Genomic DNA, 17,875 nt, shown 5'->3' with positions numbered 1-17,875 from the left:
TACATGAGCTAAAAGCAGAAATAATTCTAAATCATTAAATAGAATCTAAGAGATAGTCATTTAAAATGTAATTTCTATCTGAGACAGAATCTATCACTTCCTCCTAGAATAGTCCTCTCAAATCTGCTTCAGAAGATGTACACCAGGATAAACCTGAGTTCCAAAGTCATTCTTCTGTTCTGAAACTCCTGGGACACTTGCTTCTGAAATCTTCATCTTTCTTCATAGTGGAAGGCCTACCTCAGAGTAACTGTACCAACTCTTAGATCTTTCTCACATCATAATAATAGTAATAATAAACAATGATCATAGCTATCATTTATATAGTGCTTACTATATGCCAGGTATTGTCCTTTGATCTTTGCATTAACGCTGGAAGGTAAGTGCTACTGTTAACCCCATTTTACAAGTTGAGGAAACTGAGGCAAACAGGTCAACATAGCTAGTATCTGAAAGTATTTGAATTCAGGGCTTCTTAAACTCTAAGGGCAACACCCTATCCACTGTGCTAGTTAGCTGCCTCCTCCCAGTTCCTTCTGAACTTCTGTTTAATAATGCTTTTCAGTTATGGTTTTTTAATAATAAACATTTTTATTTAAAGTTTTGAGTTCCAAATTCTATCCCTCCTTCCCCCTCCCTCAGGCCTTAAGCAATCAGATATAGGTTATACATATGAAATTATGTAAAACACTTCCATATTAGTAATTTTGTAAAAGAAAACTTGAATAAAAGAAAAAATGAAAGTGAAAAATAGTGGGCTTCAGTCTATGTTCAATCAATACCAATTCTTTCTTTGGAAGTGTATAGTATGCTTTATTGTTAGTCCTTTGGGGTTATCTTGGATCTTTGTATTGCTGAGATTAGTTGTCATTCACAGTTCTTCATCAAACAATATTGCTGTCACTGTGCACTTTGCCATAAAACCATGCATACCCTTTAACCAAGCCATACCACTACTGGGTAAATACCCCAAAAGAGATAAAAAACAAAAAAATTAAAGGACCTGTATGTACAAAAAATATTTATAGTAGCTCTTTTCTGGTGGCAAAGAACTGGAAATTGAAGGGATGCCCATTAGTTGGGGAATGGCTGAAAAAATTTTGGTATGTGATTATGATGGAACACTTTTGTGTTATAAGAAATGACGAGCAGGATGTGCTCAGAAAAACCTGGAAAGACTCACATGAGCTCATGCAAAGTGAAATGTACTATGTAAAAAGTAACAGCAATATTATAAGATGATTAGTTGTGAATGACTTAGCTATTCTCAGCAATGCAATGATTCAAGACAACTCTGAAGGACTTATGATGAAAAATGCTATCTGTCCCCAGAGAAAAAACTGATGATGTCTGAATACAGATTGAAGCATAATTTTTTTTTACTTTATTTTTCTTGAGGTTTTTTTTTTGATGTTATTTCACAACCTAATGTGGAAATGTTTTGCATGATTATACAAGTATTATAACATATTGAATTACTTGCCTTCTTTTCTATTTTTTATTTTATTTTTGTGGGGCAATGGGGGTTAAGTGACTTGCCCAGGGTCACACAGCTAGTTAGTGTCAAGTGTCTGAGGTCACACTTGAACTCAGGTCCTCCTGAATCCAGGGCTGGTGCTTTATCCACTGTGCCACCTAGCTTCCCCGACTTGCTTGCCTTCTTGAGGGGGAACAGTGAGGAAGGAAGAGAATTTGGAAAACAAAGTTTTAAAAATGTATGTTAAAGATTGTTTTTACATGTAATTGGGGGGAAAATAAAATTCTAAATAAACAAAAAAAGGATGTAGTAGCATGATAGAAATATCTGTGTCAGGTAAGTACAGCCTTATGACATCTCTTCTAATGTCTCATAATGGTAGTAGGGTATAACACTACAACTAATATTAACATTTTATATAGTCCTTTAAGACTTGCAAAGCACTTTACAAACATTATCTTTTATCCTCAAAACAATCCTGGAAAGTAGGTGCTATTATTACTCCTATTTTACAGATAAGGAAACTGAGGTAGACAGAGATTAAGTGACTTACCCAGGGTTAAGAAGCTAATGTCTGAGGCAAGATATGAATTTAGGCCTTTTTGATTCTAGGTCCTGCACTCTATACTCTGTACCACTTAGCTGTCCCCATGGAAAGAGCACTGGATTAGAAGTGAAGAAACTTGATTAGCTAACTGACCTACATAAATCAATTAACCTCTCTGAACCTCAGTTTCCTCATCTGTAAATTGAAGGACTTGGAATGGATGATTTGTAAAATTCTTTCCTACTCTATTAAAGAGCAGCAAGCAATGGAAAGAAAAATAGCATCTTAACAAAATTTGATAAATGCCTCATTTCAGTGGAGATTTTAAAAGTGTAAATTGCTTACACTGCTTTAAAATATACAAAATGTTCTCTATACATTATTACATTTGAGCTATTATTTTCAAGTGGAATAAAATGACAATGATCCATTACTTTTATTTACATTATGTAAGCAAAATAAACTGTATTTGTTTACATTATAAAAATCCAAATGGCTAGTTAAATTTAAAATGTTTGGCACTGAATCATATGGCTGCCCATAGAATGAGAATGAATCCTTGTGTTGCTTGGGGCATTTACCCTGCTAAAAAGTATTTCATTACCATGGTCAAAATGTGCTTCTCCTGCGGGTCATTGCTGCTACTTGGTAGTGCTACATGCACATACTTACAAAGTTCCCTATGCAGTTTGTGTTTTATCGTGTAAGGAGAATACAACAAAGTCTAACAAGGCCCTGAATATGATTATGAAAAAGCTTTAATTATACAACATTTTAATTTATTTTTATTGAAAATTCCAGGACAGCTAAAGACTTTTTATTTTTTGATTCCTATCCTGCTCAATTGTTTTTCTGTGTGTGTGTGTGTGTGTGTGTTCATTCAACAACCATCTAGTGTCTTCTGGATACAAAACACTCTTGGGCATTTCAGAATCTTCAGTTTAGATAATCAACAGTAATTTATTAAATACCTTCATTCAAGGACCTGTGCTAAGCACCGAGAATACAAAGAGAAAAATGAAAGTTTCTGCCCTCTAAGAGCTTAACCTATTGGGAAACATTTGTGTGCACACATATACATACATACTTGCACACAGAAATACAAAATAAATTTTGGGAAGGCAGATCCTAGGCAGCTGTGGGAGTGAGAAAGTCTCATATAGAAGATGGTACTTGAGCAGAGTTCTGAAGGAAGGAATACATTTCAGGCATAGGGGATATAAGGACTCAGGACTGAAGATGGGAAGATAAGGTTTTCATGAGAGGAGTATCAGAAGTATTCATGGAAGAGCTAACATTTGAGCTGGAGTTTAAAAGAACCTGTAGGAATTCAATATATGAAAAAGGAAGAAGGCAGGATATTTACAGGATCCTAGGATTTAGAACCAGAAGGGACCTCATCCATCTCATTTTACAGATAAGGAAACTTAAGAGGCAGAAAGGGGAAATGACTTGCCAGTGAGTAGCTCAGCTAGAATTAAAACCTAGGTTCTGACCCCAAACCCAGTGCTCCAACATGCCACACTTCCTGTCCAGACACAGGGAACAATACAAAACCATGGAGATAGGAGTCAAGCAAACATTTTCCAGGAACCAAATAGTCTATTGGTTTACAGAGTTTGTAGAGGGGGATATTATGAGATAAGGACTGAAAGGTTGAGGTCAAAATGTGAAGGGTCTTGAATATCAGGTAAAGGAGTTTGAATTAAATTCTGAAAGAAGTTTTAACCCCTCTAAACAAAAGGTAATCCAAGTCAGGGACCAGGCCACACATTTTAACTCCAACTGCACCCCCAAAGGGGTCTACAGTAGCTAGAGAGAAAATAAAATCAGTGTTTAATGAAGAAACATTTAGGAACATCAATTCTCAGAAGATGGTCCGAAAGAAAAGTTAGATGAAACTTTATGTTGACCTCTATGGGAGAGAGAGAAAGCAGTTGACTGAAACTAGTTTGAGGAAAGATGGCCAATCTTGGGATTGACATATGAAATGCAATAAATGCGATGAAAAGTGGAAGCGAGTTGTGGTACACTTCAGTGGTGGGATACAAAATAGCAACTAAACTAAATAATTACTATTTAAAGGTTTAAACCTGTGTTAGTCTTCGATATTCTTCTTAGCCACTGTTGGTGATACAGTACCAAAGTTTTTGAACTTTCCTTTTTCAACCTTTTCCTATTCCTCCCAGTTCACCAATTGTTTGGGTATTTTGGGTGTGCCTCTACAAGCCTAATGGTATGCCTATAACAAATTCCAAAACTACACTAAAAGTTTAAGTGGGCCTCTACTTTTTAGGGAATGCACTGTGTTGTGGTCACACATAAAATTCCTCCTCCCTTCTCTTCCCATGGTAACCCAAATGGGCAATCCGGAATGACCATCATCCAAATCAGTTACAAAAACTAACTTCCACGATATACTCAACAATGCTAGGCTTTTTTGTTGAGTCGTTTTTCAGTTATGGCCGACTCTTCGAGACCCCGTTTGGGGTTTTCTTGGCAGAAATATCAGAGTGGATTGCAATTTCTTTCTCCAGCTCATTGTACAGATGAGGAATTGAGGCAAATAGGATTAAGTGACTTGTCCAGGGTCACTCAGAAGAGGGAGTCTTCCTGACTCCAGACCTAGGTGATTGCAATCTCAATTCTCTGGCTTGTCTTTTGACCTTGGGCTATATACTCCTTTAACCTACCTAAAAAAAAACCCTCCCAAAACCCCAGCAACAAGCCTATAGAGTACATCACAAGAAGCACGTTACAAAATTCTCAAGTCCGGGGGCTGGGAGTGCTGGGATACTGAAAGAAGTAAGTATAAGTTGGAAGCACATCGCTGCCAGCGCCATTCCCACGCAGCTCGTGCCAGGTAGCTCCCTTGGTCCACGGGAGCTCGCGCCGGCCCTCCTCCCGCATGTTTTTTCCCTAGGCCCGATTCGCTATGGGCTGGCTGGGGGCTCCAGCCCCGAGGCAATTAGCTAAAAGCAGAAGGCAAGCCTGGCGGGAATGACCTCAGCTCTTGGAAGAAGGGGGCGCCACCAATGCCTAAGCGGGGAAGGTGCGTGTGCTTTCGGGGGGGGGGGGGGGGGGAAAGAAGAGGCGGGAAGGAGTCCGGAGAAAAGTCCTCCACTTCCACTCCGCCCTCTCCCGCACCGGGACTAGAGGTTGGATCGAATTTCCGAACACCAGCTCACGACCCCACTTTCTTAAGGGTGGGGTGGGGGCCTCAGGGCACTTAGAGCAGAGCTGGAGAGAAGGGAGCGGAGTGCCCTCCCCGCCGGGCAGGCCCCTTTCTCTCTGGTGCCCCTTTTGAGAAGTAGCCGAGGGGGAGGGGCAAGGGGAGGGGGAGAGGAGAGGCAGGGGGCGGGGAGGCTGCTCCGCCATCACGGCAGGCGGCCCGTCCCCAGTCCCCTCCACCGGGATCTGAGGCGCCTCTCCCGACGAGAGCCGGGGCAAGTTCAAGGGGAGGTCCCAACTCCGGGCGGAACAGGACGCGTCCCGGGCACTGGGGGTAGGTAAGAGAGCCGCGAGGCCAGGACAGGGGGGTGGGGCAAGCCAGCGTGGAGGCCGATCCGGGCTCCTTTACTAGGGCAGGGGGAGGGGAGGTACCGCCCCTACCCTCCTCCCTTCCCTCGAGGACACAGGCTCGGTTCCCGCCGACCAGAGGCAGCGGTGGCGGCCTCTCAGAGAAAGATGGGACGCTCCGCCGCGATTGCCCTGGCCCCGCGCTACCCTCCTCGTCCACATTAGAGGCGGGCGAGCAGACAGGCAGGCAAGCGAGGGAGAAAGGGGAACGTTGCCGCCGGCGTGCGCGAGCCCGCACCACGGGAGGGGGCACGAGCGCGCACGCGCGTCACTGCGGTGCCAATCGCCCCGAAGCTCCGGGGACCGGGATGGGGGCGGGACCGGGAGGGACGTGGGTGCGGACGCCGGGAATCTCCTTGATCTTCCACTGCTTCCCACCCCCCGAAGGGCGGGGCCTGGGCTGTTCTGAGACGGGATTGGCTTAGTGGCTCTCTTAACGTATAAGAAGAGGGAGATTGACGTGGGGTTCCGCCCCTCCCCCGCCTACTTCCTACCCCCCGGCATGTCTCTATGTTTTCCTTTCACCAACCTCGAGCTCTGTTCAAGTTCAGGTCAGTGCCTCGGCTCCCTCCCCTTTCCCTCCTCCCCCCCAGCAACATTTCTCCCCCCTCACCCCCGCCTTCCCTCCTTGTTTACACGTCGTCTAAGAACCTGTACCTTCCTGCCACATTTGCTTTTTGCTGTGCTTTCTAAATACTACTTCTTTTGGTCTTGGCATCCAGTGACATTAGGGGAATAATATGAGCAAGCTACAAAAAGCTGATTTGGATGTATGCGGGCATAAAACCTATTTTTTTAACCGGAAAAAAGGATGTAAAATGTTTTCTGATGTCCCACTCAGCCCTGGAAGTGCTGAACTTCAAAGCTTCAAACTTTCCAATGGCCTGTACCTTGTTTGCCTGGCCAGTTTGGGGGATGGGTTCCGTAAAATTGATTGAACTGTGGCTTTGTTGTTTGCAAAATTTCGTGAAAAGTTTTGGTTTGCAATTTTGGAACTACGAACTGTTTTGGAACCCACATGGTAATGCAAAGATGGTTAATTTTAGTAATAAAGAGAGGTCTTTTTTCCCCTAAAAACTTCAATTTTATTACGTTATTACAAATTATTATACATGTAATGTTATAAAAGGTTTATTACCACTTTGGTACATGTAATTTTATTACATGTCTTAATTATTAGATTGTCTATGTAATTGAGCTTTGCTTTGTCAGAGCAGAATAATTTATGTAGATCTTAATTTAAATTGTTATATAGAGTACCTCCTATTAGGTAAGTAGTAGCATGGAGTACCATTTGCAATCTAGAGATACTCCACTTTATTCTGAGTATAGAATGCTGTATGGTGGAATGGCATAGTTCAATTTCACTATATGTAGTGTAATGTAGTATAATATTCTAATACAGAAATTAAGTTTCTTGAGAAAGAAAGAAAGTTACATGCATCTCCAGTTCTAAAGTCTTGGGTTTGAGGTATGTGATGCCAGTTTTCATGGCTTTAAAGGTGGCAAGGTAAGCCTCCTCCAAACATTTGTGAAAACTTTTGAAGTAAAAATGTTTTGTGAAACATTTGAAGTGAAAACATTTGAAATAATAGGTTAGGCTCAACACCCTAAGGAAAAAAGAAAAGATTTTTGCACCTTAGGAGGAAGATACAGCTGAAGTTACCTGAGCAACATGGGAAGTGGTTTTTAAAACTAATTACCCTGCTCTGTAATTCATGGAAAATGTTCTCATGCTTCAATAATTTTTTTCCTGGAGGGGGATGGAAGTTCGGAGAAGGGCTTACCAGGCCTACTGTAGCAACTGTCACTGCCATCCATAGCATGGATTTTCAGATACTAGATCTTGTACCATTCAGGGTTTAATAATTCAGCTGTGGCTCATACAGTGAATTGGAAAGGACTAGGTAATTAATAGATAACTGCAGAGCACAGGGGTGGCATATTTGAAAAGAAAACAGCATACTGGATCTGGAGTCAAGTGGACCCAAATTCATATCTCAGGCTTTAAGACTTAAGAACCATATGACCTTTGAAAAGCACTTAACCTCCCATACACTCAGTTTCCTCATTTGAAAAAATGAATGGTTTAGACTAGATTATCTCTAAGGTTTCTTCTAGTTCTAAATCTGCAATCCTGTATAAATTCTTAGAAAAAACTATTGGAAACAAGTTGCTGCACTTTAAGTAGTAACTTGAATAATGGTAGAGATTATTTCTTTCTCTCTCAGGTTACTTTTACATGTATATTTTGGATATTACAAAGGCTTGGATGACTGGTGAGGTTCATATGTAAGAAGAAAAACAAACTTCACTTCATTTGAAATTCAGTAGAGAAAGAACTGATCATTACTTGGTTTGATATCGGTGTTTTATTAGTATTTGCAAATTTCATTTAATAAGCTCTCTTAGAAGTCTTATCTATAGATAGAGCCAGAGGAGCTCTGTACCAAGCCTCATTAAATCCTTAATTAAGGATGTTTAGATTGGAGATCCTAATAGAATGGAAACTTTTGTCAATTAAGGTATTTGTCACATCAATTAGGTTCCTCAAGTGTCAAAAAGCTATTAGTCTATAGCAATCAGGTTAGAGGACATGGACCCTTTTGTTTACATCCCTTGGGAGATCATGGTCTTTTGTTTTTATTTCATCACCTGTCTAAAAGTAAATTAAAATGGCTCCAGAGATATTGTTTAAAAAAAAAACACACCATCAGGTTATACTGGAGTTTCATGACTACAAATCATAAAAAGATCCAGGAAAGGGGAGATTTGACACCAGGAAGGGAGTTAGCAAAGTTGCTGACATCAAGGGTTAGTTTAAGAGGCTGAAAATAGACTGCCACATGAGACTGCTTTCAGAAGAGTAGTTATCTTGCCATTTCTGTAAGGGAGATTCAGTTTCTTTCACTGTAAGACTGCCATGATCCTGTTAGCATTCATTAGTCAGAGAGAGCAGGTGTCTAGTTCACATGGCTAAGCCTATCCCATTAATGTGAAAATCTGTGTCAAGGAGATTGAAGGCACAATAGTATTTTTCCATGTTAATTAAGTGTTGGAATATGTCTTTAACATGTCTTTAATCTTACTATTCTGACAAAGGTTCATGAGAACATCTTGTGGAAAATGTTTGGTGGTAAAAAGTACTAGTGGTTAGTATTTGGGAAAGAAGGCTAGATTATGATTATATTATAAGTATTGTAACACTACATATGTATACCATACTGAAATACATATTTTGTATATTCTACTAATCTAATAAAAATGAGCAAAAGCTACCTTGCACATAGTAGGTACTCAGTCAATATTTAGTAAATGAATGAATATGTGAATTATTTGGAAACCTTACTAATATTGTAAATTTTAATGTTGTCCTGGCTGCAGATAGGTGGTAGAATTCTGTCTCAGAGGTCAGTGTTCCTTAAACACAAGGAAATTTGAAAAAGGGCAGCCCCCCAGATCTGGGGCATCTGGTCCCCATCATGGGAATCACAATCTGAGGAGGGACAGGCAGGTTGTTTTGTGGACTAAATTATCCCAGCACCCTGGACAGGTACTGAGATTCCATGAAGCCCTTGTTCTGTGACTGACAGGCTAGAAGCCAACTGTGCCATCCTTCCCCAGACCATTGTGCTGCTTTGCTCTGGCAAGTCTGAGCCCTGGTATCTGAGTTATCCACAGGAGTTCCTGCCGTCTCCAAAAGGTCTGGGAACTCCTCCCAACCTTAGTGACTCAGTTATTTCTCTCCCTAAGATTATGTGTGCAGGTACCTACAATGAAAGCTGGTGTTAACTTTATTCTGCCTATATATTGTCTGTGACTGATGGGATGTATTCCCTGGGAGAGAGAATCATACTGCCCCCCTGGCTTTCAGACAATTAGGAGATTGCAGACCCCATTGGACATTTTGGCTGTGTCCCCTCATTCAAGTGAAAGCTGATTCTTCCTGTTGTTGGTTAAAATCTTAACACCTCCTCCACCCCTCATTTGCTTATCTCAGTTCCCAGAGGAAGCTCTCCAGGGTGGGGGGAGAAAGGAGCTGGAGGCTTGCTCAAGGCCACTAGTGGCTTTCCTCCTACCTTATCACAATCTTGAGCTGTTCTGGATATCTTGCTTATATAGCTTATCTCTCAAGGCCAACTTTGACTTTCTCATCTCACCAGAAGCTGCCAAACGTTATTAGATAACTACTTCTCTTACAGTATTCAATTATTTCTCTTGAACAGAGTGCCATGGATTGCCTCTCTTTCTGGAGGACATCTTTTCCCTGGGTGCCACAGTATCTCTGTTTTCTTTATACTTGGAACTCATCTCAAATTTTATACCTTCCAGAAGGACTTAGGAGATTGCAAAATGGAGCCCAAATTCTAGATTCTTTTAGGCTGGTTGAAAGTTTTAAAGTTTAGTTGTATATCATCTTATTTTCTTTTAGGGACAGGGACTGGATCTGTGATTTCATTGGCATCAGGAACTTGAAAGTGAAGCAATTTCCTTAATCAATGACGTAGCACTTTCTGTGCAACTTTATAATCTTGTAGAATTGCCACGTGGCCAGTGTGTGTCAGAGACAGGACCTGAACCTGGATCTTTGTGGCTTCAAGTATCGTTCTATCCACTAAAACATGCAACCTCTATTTTCTTTGAGGATGGTATTGCTGCTGGTTTTATGTCTATGTCAGAAAAGACTATAATTAATTAGTAGTCTTGTTCCTATTGCATGTCTTGGAAGACAGTGTAGTGTAATACATTGGTGTCAAATTCAAGTAGAAACCGGGGCTGTTAAACCAAACATAAGGTTCTCTGCAGGGTCCATATTGGTCCATGTAGCATTATGTTTATTGTATTTTTATTTATTTTATGAAATATTTCCCAATTACATTTTAATCTGGTTTGACCTTCACTCAGGAGCATTGTGGGTGGCCTACTGGCTGTGTGTTTAACACCTTTGCTATAACAGATAGTGCTCGATTTGTGGTCTCAAAACGTGTCTTGCTCTACTCATTGCTAAGTGGGTGACCCTGAGTAAGTCACTTAATTCTCTGAGCCTTGGCTTCTTTATCTGCAAAATGGGCATAAAATAATAGCATCTCTTCCCATACTTGCGAGACAGCTTGCTGTAGTGAAGCTGGTCTTAAAGCCAGTAAGACCTTTGTTCAACTCTCACTGCTGACCTATAGTGGGTGTGAGCTCCTAGGCAAGTCACTTAACCTTTTAGTGCTAGTCACTCGGCTAAGTACCAGGAATACAGAGGAAAGCAAAAACATGGTTTCAGGGACCATACATTATAATGGAGAGACAACATGCCACCATGTATATACAAGATATATGTATGTGATATATATGAAAGATTATCTTTTAGGGAAGGGACTATCAGTGGACAAGAATGGGGAATCCTGCATGTGGTGGGAGTTCAGCCAAATCTTGAAGGAAGCTGGGGAAGCTAGAAGTCATAGGTAAGGAGGGAGAATGTTGCAAGCAGAAGGACAAAAGCATTGTATCAGGAGATGGAATTTCCTGTGTGATAAAGAGCAGCAAGTGGACCATGGCAGTTGGATTAGCAGGCTCCAGTCATGCAGCCTCTACTACTGGGATCATTGCCTCTACCTCTTCCCAAATGGTAACATAGACTCCATCTCTCATTAGATCCCTCTGCTCTGATAGGTCAGTTTTTGCCTCATCCTTCAGGGACCTAGGCCTCCATTCCACTTCCCTGCCCACTCCATAGTTAAGCTGTTTAACCCACTCCCTTTCTGCTTTATGTGTTGCCACCACCACCCCCAATTAGAATGTAAACTTCTTGAGGGTGAGGACTGTTTTCTTGTCTACCTATCCCTAGCTCTTACCACTCTGCCTAGCACATAGTAAGCACTTAATAAATGATCTATCAGTCTTTCCATCTGCCTACCTACCTATCAATCGTAGAATATTTGGAGGGGAGTAAAATGTAAGAAGACTACATGCAAAGTCAGGAAGGAACCAGGCTGTGAAGGGCTTTAAGTTTCAAACAAAGGATTTTTTATATTTGATCCTGGAGGTAATAGGGCACCTCTGAAAATTATTGTGTATGGGAGGCAGGGGTAGGTGACATGGTTAGACCTGTGTTTCAGGAAGTCACTTTGATACCTGAATCAACTATGAATTAATGTGGAGAGCCCTGAGGCAGTGAGAGCAATCAGAAGGCTATTGCAGGAGTCCAGGCGAGAGGTGATGAGGGCAATAGGGAAAGGGATATATTCAAGAAGTGTTGTAAAGGTAAAACTGACAAGAATTGACAGCAGATTGAATATGTGGTGTGTGTGTGTGCAGCTGGGGAGTTGTGGATGACACTGAGGCTGTGGCCCTGGGTGACTGGGGGGATGGTGCTGCCATCAATAATAATAGGTAAATTGGGAAGGAGGAGAATTTTAGAGGAAAGATAATGAGTTCTGTTTTGCCTGTGTTGATTTTGAAGTGCCCAAGGGACATGAAATCTCCAAGAAGACTTTAGTGACATAGGAGTGGAGCTCAGGAGGGAGATTGAGGCTGGATATATAGATCTGGGAATCATTTAAATAGCAGTGATGGTTGAACCCAGAGGAACCAATGAGATCACCAAAAGAGGTAATCTCTAGTTGAAAGAATTCCCTGGGCAGAGGCTTGGGCAATACCTACTGTTAGTAGCTATGACTTGAAGGAATATCCTGCAAAGGAGATTGAGAAGGAGTTGTCAGACTGGTAAGAGGAGAACCAGGAAAGAGCAGAATCATGAAAACCTAAAGAAGAGAGAGAGTATCTAGGAGGTGAAGGTGATTGACAGTGAGAGAGGCTGCAGAGAAGTCAAGAAGGATAAAGATCAAGAAAAGGCCATTAAATTTGGCAATTATGAGATCACTAGTTACTTGGGAGAGAGAAGTTCCAGTGGAATGACGAGGTTGGAAGACATTGCAAAAGATTTAGAGGCAAATATAGGATAGTAAATAGAAGTACCTATTGTAAACAGTCCTTTCAAGGAGTTTTAGACTTGAAGAGAAGAGATGGAATGATAGTTGGGTTGGCTAATCAAGTGAGGGTGGTGGGGTTTTTTTGTTTGTTTTGTTTTCTTTTGGGGGGGGATGGGATAACATGGGCATGTTGGTAGGCAGATGGGAAAGATCCAATTGGTAGGAAAAGATTAAATATGTATGAAAGGTCAGGAGAGAGATGGGGAAGGGGGAGAAAATAGAGAGAGAGGGAGGGAGAGAAGGAGAAGGGAAGGAGAAAGAGGGAGAGGGATTAAGGGAAAGGAGGAGAGACAGAGAGACAGAAGAGGTAACAGAGAGAATGAGAGTGGGGTTACTTCTTTGCTGCAGAATATGATAGGGGATGATATCAAGAGTGCATGTGGAGATATTTACCTTGTCAAGGAGAATGGTCCTCTTTTTATGCAAGACAAGGCATTCAAGGTCTTGTACCACCTATTTCAACCGATTTTTGCCACTTTAATCTCACAATATGCATACTGTGCTTTATATATTCTAGACTCCAGGACTGGGCTCTTTGCTCTCCCCTATTTTTGTTCTGCTTTCCCTTCTCTCTGGACTTTGCAGTATAGCATAGCAGAATAAGCCTTGGTTTTAATATTTTTTTAATATGCTTTAGCATATTAGCTTTGTGACTGAACACAAGTCTGTTAACTTCTTTGAGTCTTAGTTTCCTTCTATTAAAAGAAGACTAATAACAAGACAGGGTTGGGAGCAGTGATTAGATGGTCTCTAAGTGTCCTTCTGGTTCTTGATAGTGTTATGCTCTGATCAAATGTGTTTTACAGCAGTCATTATAGTATTGAAGTTCCTAATAGGCCGTAAAAGCATCTGATTCAGTGGAAAGTGGAGAAAAATTTTGATCCTTGCATCCATTGCATATAGTTTCTTTGGTTCTAAATCCATATGAGGAACACTGAGCTAAAACAATCCCTGTGCCATCATTCTGTAGTGTATGCAAAGGAAACAATCTGCTGACATGTAGTGTTTTCTTGTTTTTGTAAGGATGCTTCAAACATCTCTCATTGAATATTCTTTCTTATTGATGATTAGGTTTAGGTTTGTAGGGTATGACACTTTAGGCTGCATTTTAAGTTTCTTTACTCTTCAGAATATATTATTCCATTTCCTTCTGTTGTTTCTGGTGGGTGCAGAATAGTCTTGTGTTATTTGCATTCCCTTTCCTTTATATTTTAAGATCTTTCTCCTGGTTGCTTATAGAATCTGTTATTTGTTATTGGAATTGTTAAGTTTAACCACTACATGTCTTAAGAGTTTTCAGCATACATTTTTGTTTTGTTTCTGAGAGGTGATCTTTGAATTCTTTTTATTAGCAGTTTGTTTTTTGAATTCAAAAGATCTGATTAATTTTCTATTATTTCTTGCATTATGTTTTTTTGACTTGTCATGTTCTTCTGGGAGACCCATGATCCTTAAGTTGTTTCTATCCATTCTATCTTTGAAATCAATATGTTTTGCTTGTAAAGAGATCACATTGTCTTTTAATATTATTGCTTTTTGCTTCTCTTCCATATTTTCCTCACTTCAGTGTATTTGTGTTGTCTCTTTTGTTTCTTTAGAAAGACTCACCACCTTGGATTAAAATTTTTCTGTTCTGACAGTTATTTCTGTCATGTAGGCCACAAATTGTGCTTTCATGATTCTAAATTCTTTCTTGGACCATTTACGAACATTTTGCTGTTGTTCCATGTTCTCTTGGAAATCTACAAATTTTTCTTCCTTCTTAAGTGTTGATTCGTTTTCCTTTAGCTTGAAATATATATTCAGAGTTGTTTGGACTTGTTTAGGTGTCCTGGATGTCATCTTTCTTTGTGTTATTAACATTTCCCCTGTTGACTTTATCTGCTTGTGCTCAGGGTTTTTAACTGAGTTTTCTTCTTCCTGAAAGTTTTGGATAATTACAGTCTTTTTTCCTTATAATTTCCCTATTGCTTACCATCTGACTCTTTACCTTTTGATAGTTGATTCCCTGAGGGCTGGCCTTTGAAGCTGGCTAGCATCTTCCCTTACAGGGAAATTCAGTTTTTTACCAGCTTCAGTCCCTGTCCCAGGTGACTTCTGGTGGGACAGAACTGGCCTTTAATAGATGCCAGTCCCCTTTCCTTTAGACTTACAGCCCCATTCTCCCCCTCCATATACACATTCTGATGTGTACCACAGATTCCTCTCTTCTTTAGTTGTCTGACTGAGCACTACTGCCATAGGCAAAAGCAAGCTTTCACTTTCCTAAATCTCTACCTCCTGGTTCTGGGAGGGGAAAGATGAGGGAGTGCGCACATCAAGATTGAATTCTATTGCTTGTTACAACAGAATGATGGGGTGAGGGCAGGGGCAGGGGGTATGCTGGTAGAGACTAGGAATTGCAGCAAGGGAATTTGTGAATGGGCATCTAGGCGGTACTGTGTATAGAGTGCTGGCCTAGAGTCAGGAAGACTTACTTCCAGGGTTCAAATCTGGCCTCCAACACTTATTAACTGTGTGACCCTGGGCAAGTCACTTAACCCTGTTTGCTGGTTTCCTCATCTGTAAAATGAGCTGGAGAAGGAAATTGCAAACCACTGTAGTATTTTTGCCAAGAAAAACCAGAAGTGGGTCACTTAGAGTTGGACACAACTGAAATGACTGAACAATAGCAATTGCTGAGTGCATTCCAGACCACAAGCCCATGGGTCATCTTGTGCAGCCCTGCCATAATACATGAGCTAATGGGGGAGAAGGTGCTGAGTGAGGGGTAAGAATTAGCCTTCACTGCTGCTAATTCATTAGGTTGTTATCACATTAAGTGTTCTTGGTGTCTTAGGTTGTGGAGTCAGCTGCAATTTTTTTTAACCTCTTGCACATAATTTTGGAGAGTTTTGAGAGGTTGTAAGGATCAGAGAAAATGACCAATTTTCTGTCTTGTTGGTCACATGACCAGAAGGTTCCCATGGCATTGTTCTAATGGATGTGGATGATCTCTTTTTTCCCCACAATGAGACACAGCCTTAGCTACCCAGAGCCAGTTCAACCCAGGCCAGAAGGATTATAGAAGAATCCGACCTGCTGTTTATTTAGTGCATTATTTACTTTAAAAAGGAAAGATTAGATTGAGAGCAGGCCTCAGATTTAGGAAGACCTGGCTTTAAGACCCTTCCCCTCTCCCTGCATTAACAGGGCCTGTGACCCTGGGCATGTCTCTGTGTCCTAGGCAACTCCCTTCAGACTAAAACTGCAGAGCAGGAGCCAGTTTTTTGAAACCAATGAAATCCCAGTTGTGGCCAAAAAAGAAAAAAGGAGAGATTATTTGGCAGCTGTCCTATTGTGGGCCCCAGTGTCCTGGCTCGGTGGACTGCCTGACTTAAAGAGCAGCCTGTTTTCTCTTAGAGCTGTGATTCGACTTGCCCATCGTCCTCACATGCCAACGGGACAGGAGTGTACCTGTGCAAAGTGTGCAAAAGAAAAGGCAGTACATAAGATCGGGAGGGGTTCTGTGCCTCCAAGCAAGGATAAGTTGGGTGTTACATTATTGAAGCGCAGCAGTTCATAAAGACAACCCAAGTAGTAATTATCATTTAAAGGATTGCTCTAATTGGATGTTTGTATAATCCTAAATCCTTCTTGGTGGAAATCCAAGTTGTCATTGAATCTTTCAAGTGGGGCTTCTAGAACCAGAGATCAGATGCCTCTTTCTTCCCATGCACAATAACTGGAGGCCCTGTTCAAAGAATAGATATGCTTAGGCCATCATTTTAGGTTTTGTGTTGCAATGCACGTGTCTGGCCTACAGAGTTCCGTCATAACTAGCTCGTTATTATATAGATTTGGATCAAGTGAGAAAGCAGGTGTGAAAATGCTTTACAAAGCATAATACCCTCTACCATTTATGGGCTACGGGTCAAATCATGTTTTCCAAAACAAAATCACTCTTAGGAATAAACTTCTGATGTAGTATTTGGATATTAGGCTATAACATGGGTATATTGAAAGACATGGCTGTTTAGTAAATGAATGATTTTCTTTAACAACTGTAGATTATGTGTAGGCTGTCTTGTTGGAGAGCTAGTCCTATGGCATTAGCATTATAAAGGGGATTTGGTAAGTGTTGCTCAGGATTGGAGGCACATGTACTGGATTTGGGGGGGAGTACTTCCTAACTTGTCAATTAAAATGCCATTCTTACCTTCCCTACAGTGTAGAAAAGTTTCCATTGTGCTATTTAAAAGCAGTGGTTGTGCAAGCTGTCTATAAAACTGCAGTATTTCTGAAGTATTTTTTCTTAAAATGAATCAGGAAAAGGGGAAATTTTGTGACATTATAATATGTTGACTTAACTGATGCTTATTGATTTAGCATCATCTATCAGATTAGAATCATCGAATCATATATTCAGAACTGGATCAGACCTTACATCTAGCAGCTACATGGTAAACTGGGCCTAGAATTAAAAAGACTTGAGTTCAGAATGGGTTGGGGCCTTCCCCTCCCCGGTACACAGACACAGACACAGACATATTCACACACTGCTTAACTTCTACCACCAAGTTAGCATAAATTGCCTATTAAAACAATTCTCGTTATATCAGACTAGCATCCCATTCTGAAATGTTTAATTTAGGAAATGTTTTTTTTTCTTTTCTCTGGTGGAAATGCTCTATTTATAGAATCACAGTGTCATCAAATTTCAGAGAAGGGAGGGATCAAGAATACCCATTGAGCCCTAGATTGAAAGTGGGAAGGGGAAAAAAATAGGTGAAGAAGGAGTTCTACCAAATTCGTTTTATGACACAAATATGGTGGTGATACCAAAACCAGGCAAAGCAAAAACAGAGAAAGAAAATTATAGACCAATTTCCCTAATGAATATTGATGCTAAAATCTTAAATAAGATATTAGCAAGGAGATTACAGCAAGTGATCACCAGGATAATACACTATGACCAGGTGGGATTTATACCAGGAATGCAGGGCTGGTTCAACATTAGGAAAACTATTAACATAATTAACCACATCAATAAGAAAACCAACCAAAATCATATGATTATCTCAATAGACCCAGAGAAAGCTTTTGACAAAATACAGCACCCATTCCTAATAAAAACACTAGAGAGTTTAGGAATAGGTGGAGCTTTCCTTAAAATAATAAACAGAATCTACCTAAAACCATCAGCAAGTATTATATGTAATGGAGATAAATTAGAAGGCTTCCCAATAAGATCAGGGGTGAAACAGGGATGTCCATTATCACCCCTATTATTTAATATTGTCCTAGAAATGT

At 40.7% G+C, this 17,875-nt stretch overlaps 1 protein-coding gene across 10 annotated transcripts in view; it reads left to right on the top strand.

Moving 5' to 3' along the window:
- The first annotated feature begins 4,889 nt into the window (after nucleotides 1-4,889).
- The window catches only part of RCBTB2 (RCC1 and BTB domain containing protein 2), a 70,191-nt gene continuing 57,205 nt past the window's right edge, over nucleotides 4,890-17,875 (top strand). For 3 of the 10 annotated variants that reach the window (XM_043990565.1, XM_043990558.1, XM_043990568.1), the window contains exon 1: nucleotides 6,015-6,154. The gene's annotated coding sequence lies outside the window, so the exon portion shown is untranslated. Of the gene's footprint in view, nucleotides 5,077-5,127; nucleotides 5,183-5,372; nucleotides 5,534-6,014; nucleotides 6,155-17,875 lie in introns of those variants that run through there. The other 7 variants (XM_043990567.1, XM_043990562.1, XM_043990564.1 and 4 more) reach the window with 4 other exon arrangements.

This window comes from Dromiciops gliroides, chromosome 3 (genome assembly GCF_019393635.1).
Source record: "Dromiciops gliroides isolate mDroGli1 chromosome 3, mDroGli1.pri, whole genome shotgun sequence".
Classification (NCBI taxonomy): Eukaryota; Metazoa; Chordata; class Mammalia; order Microbiotheria; family Microbiotheriidae; genus Dromiciops; species Dromiciops gliroides.
The sequence above is the reverse complement of the archived record's forward strand: the minus strand, read 5'-3'. Positions and strand labels throughout refer to the sequence as shown.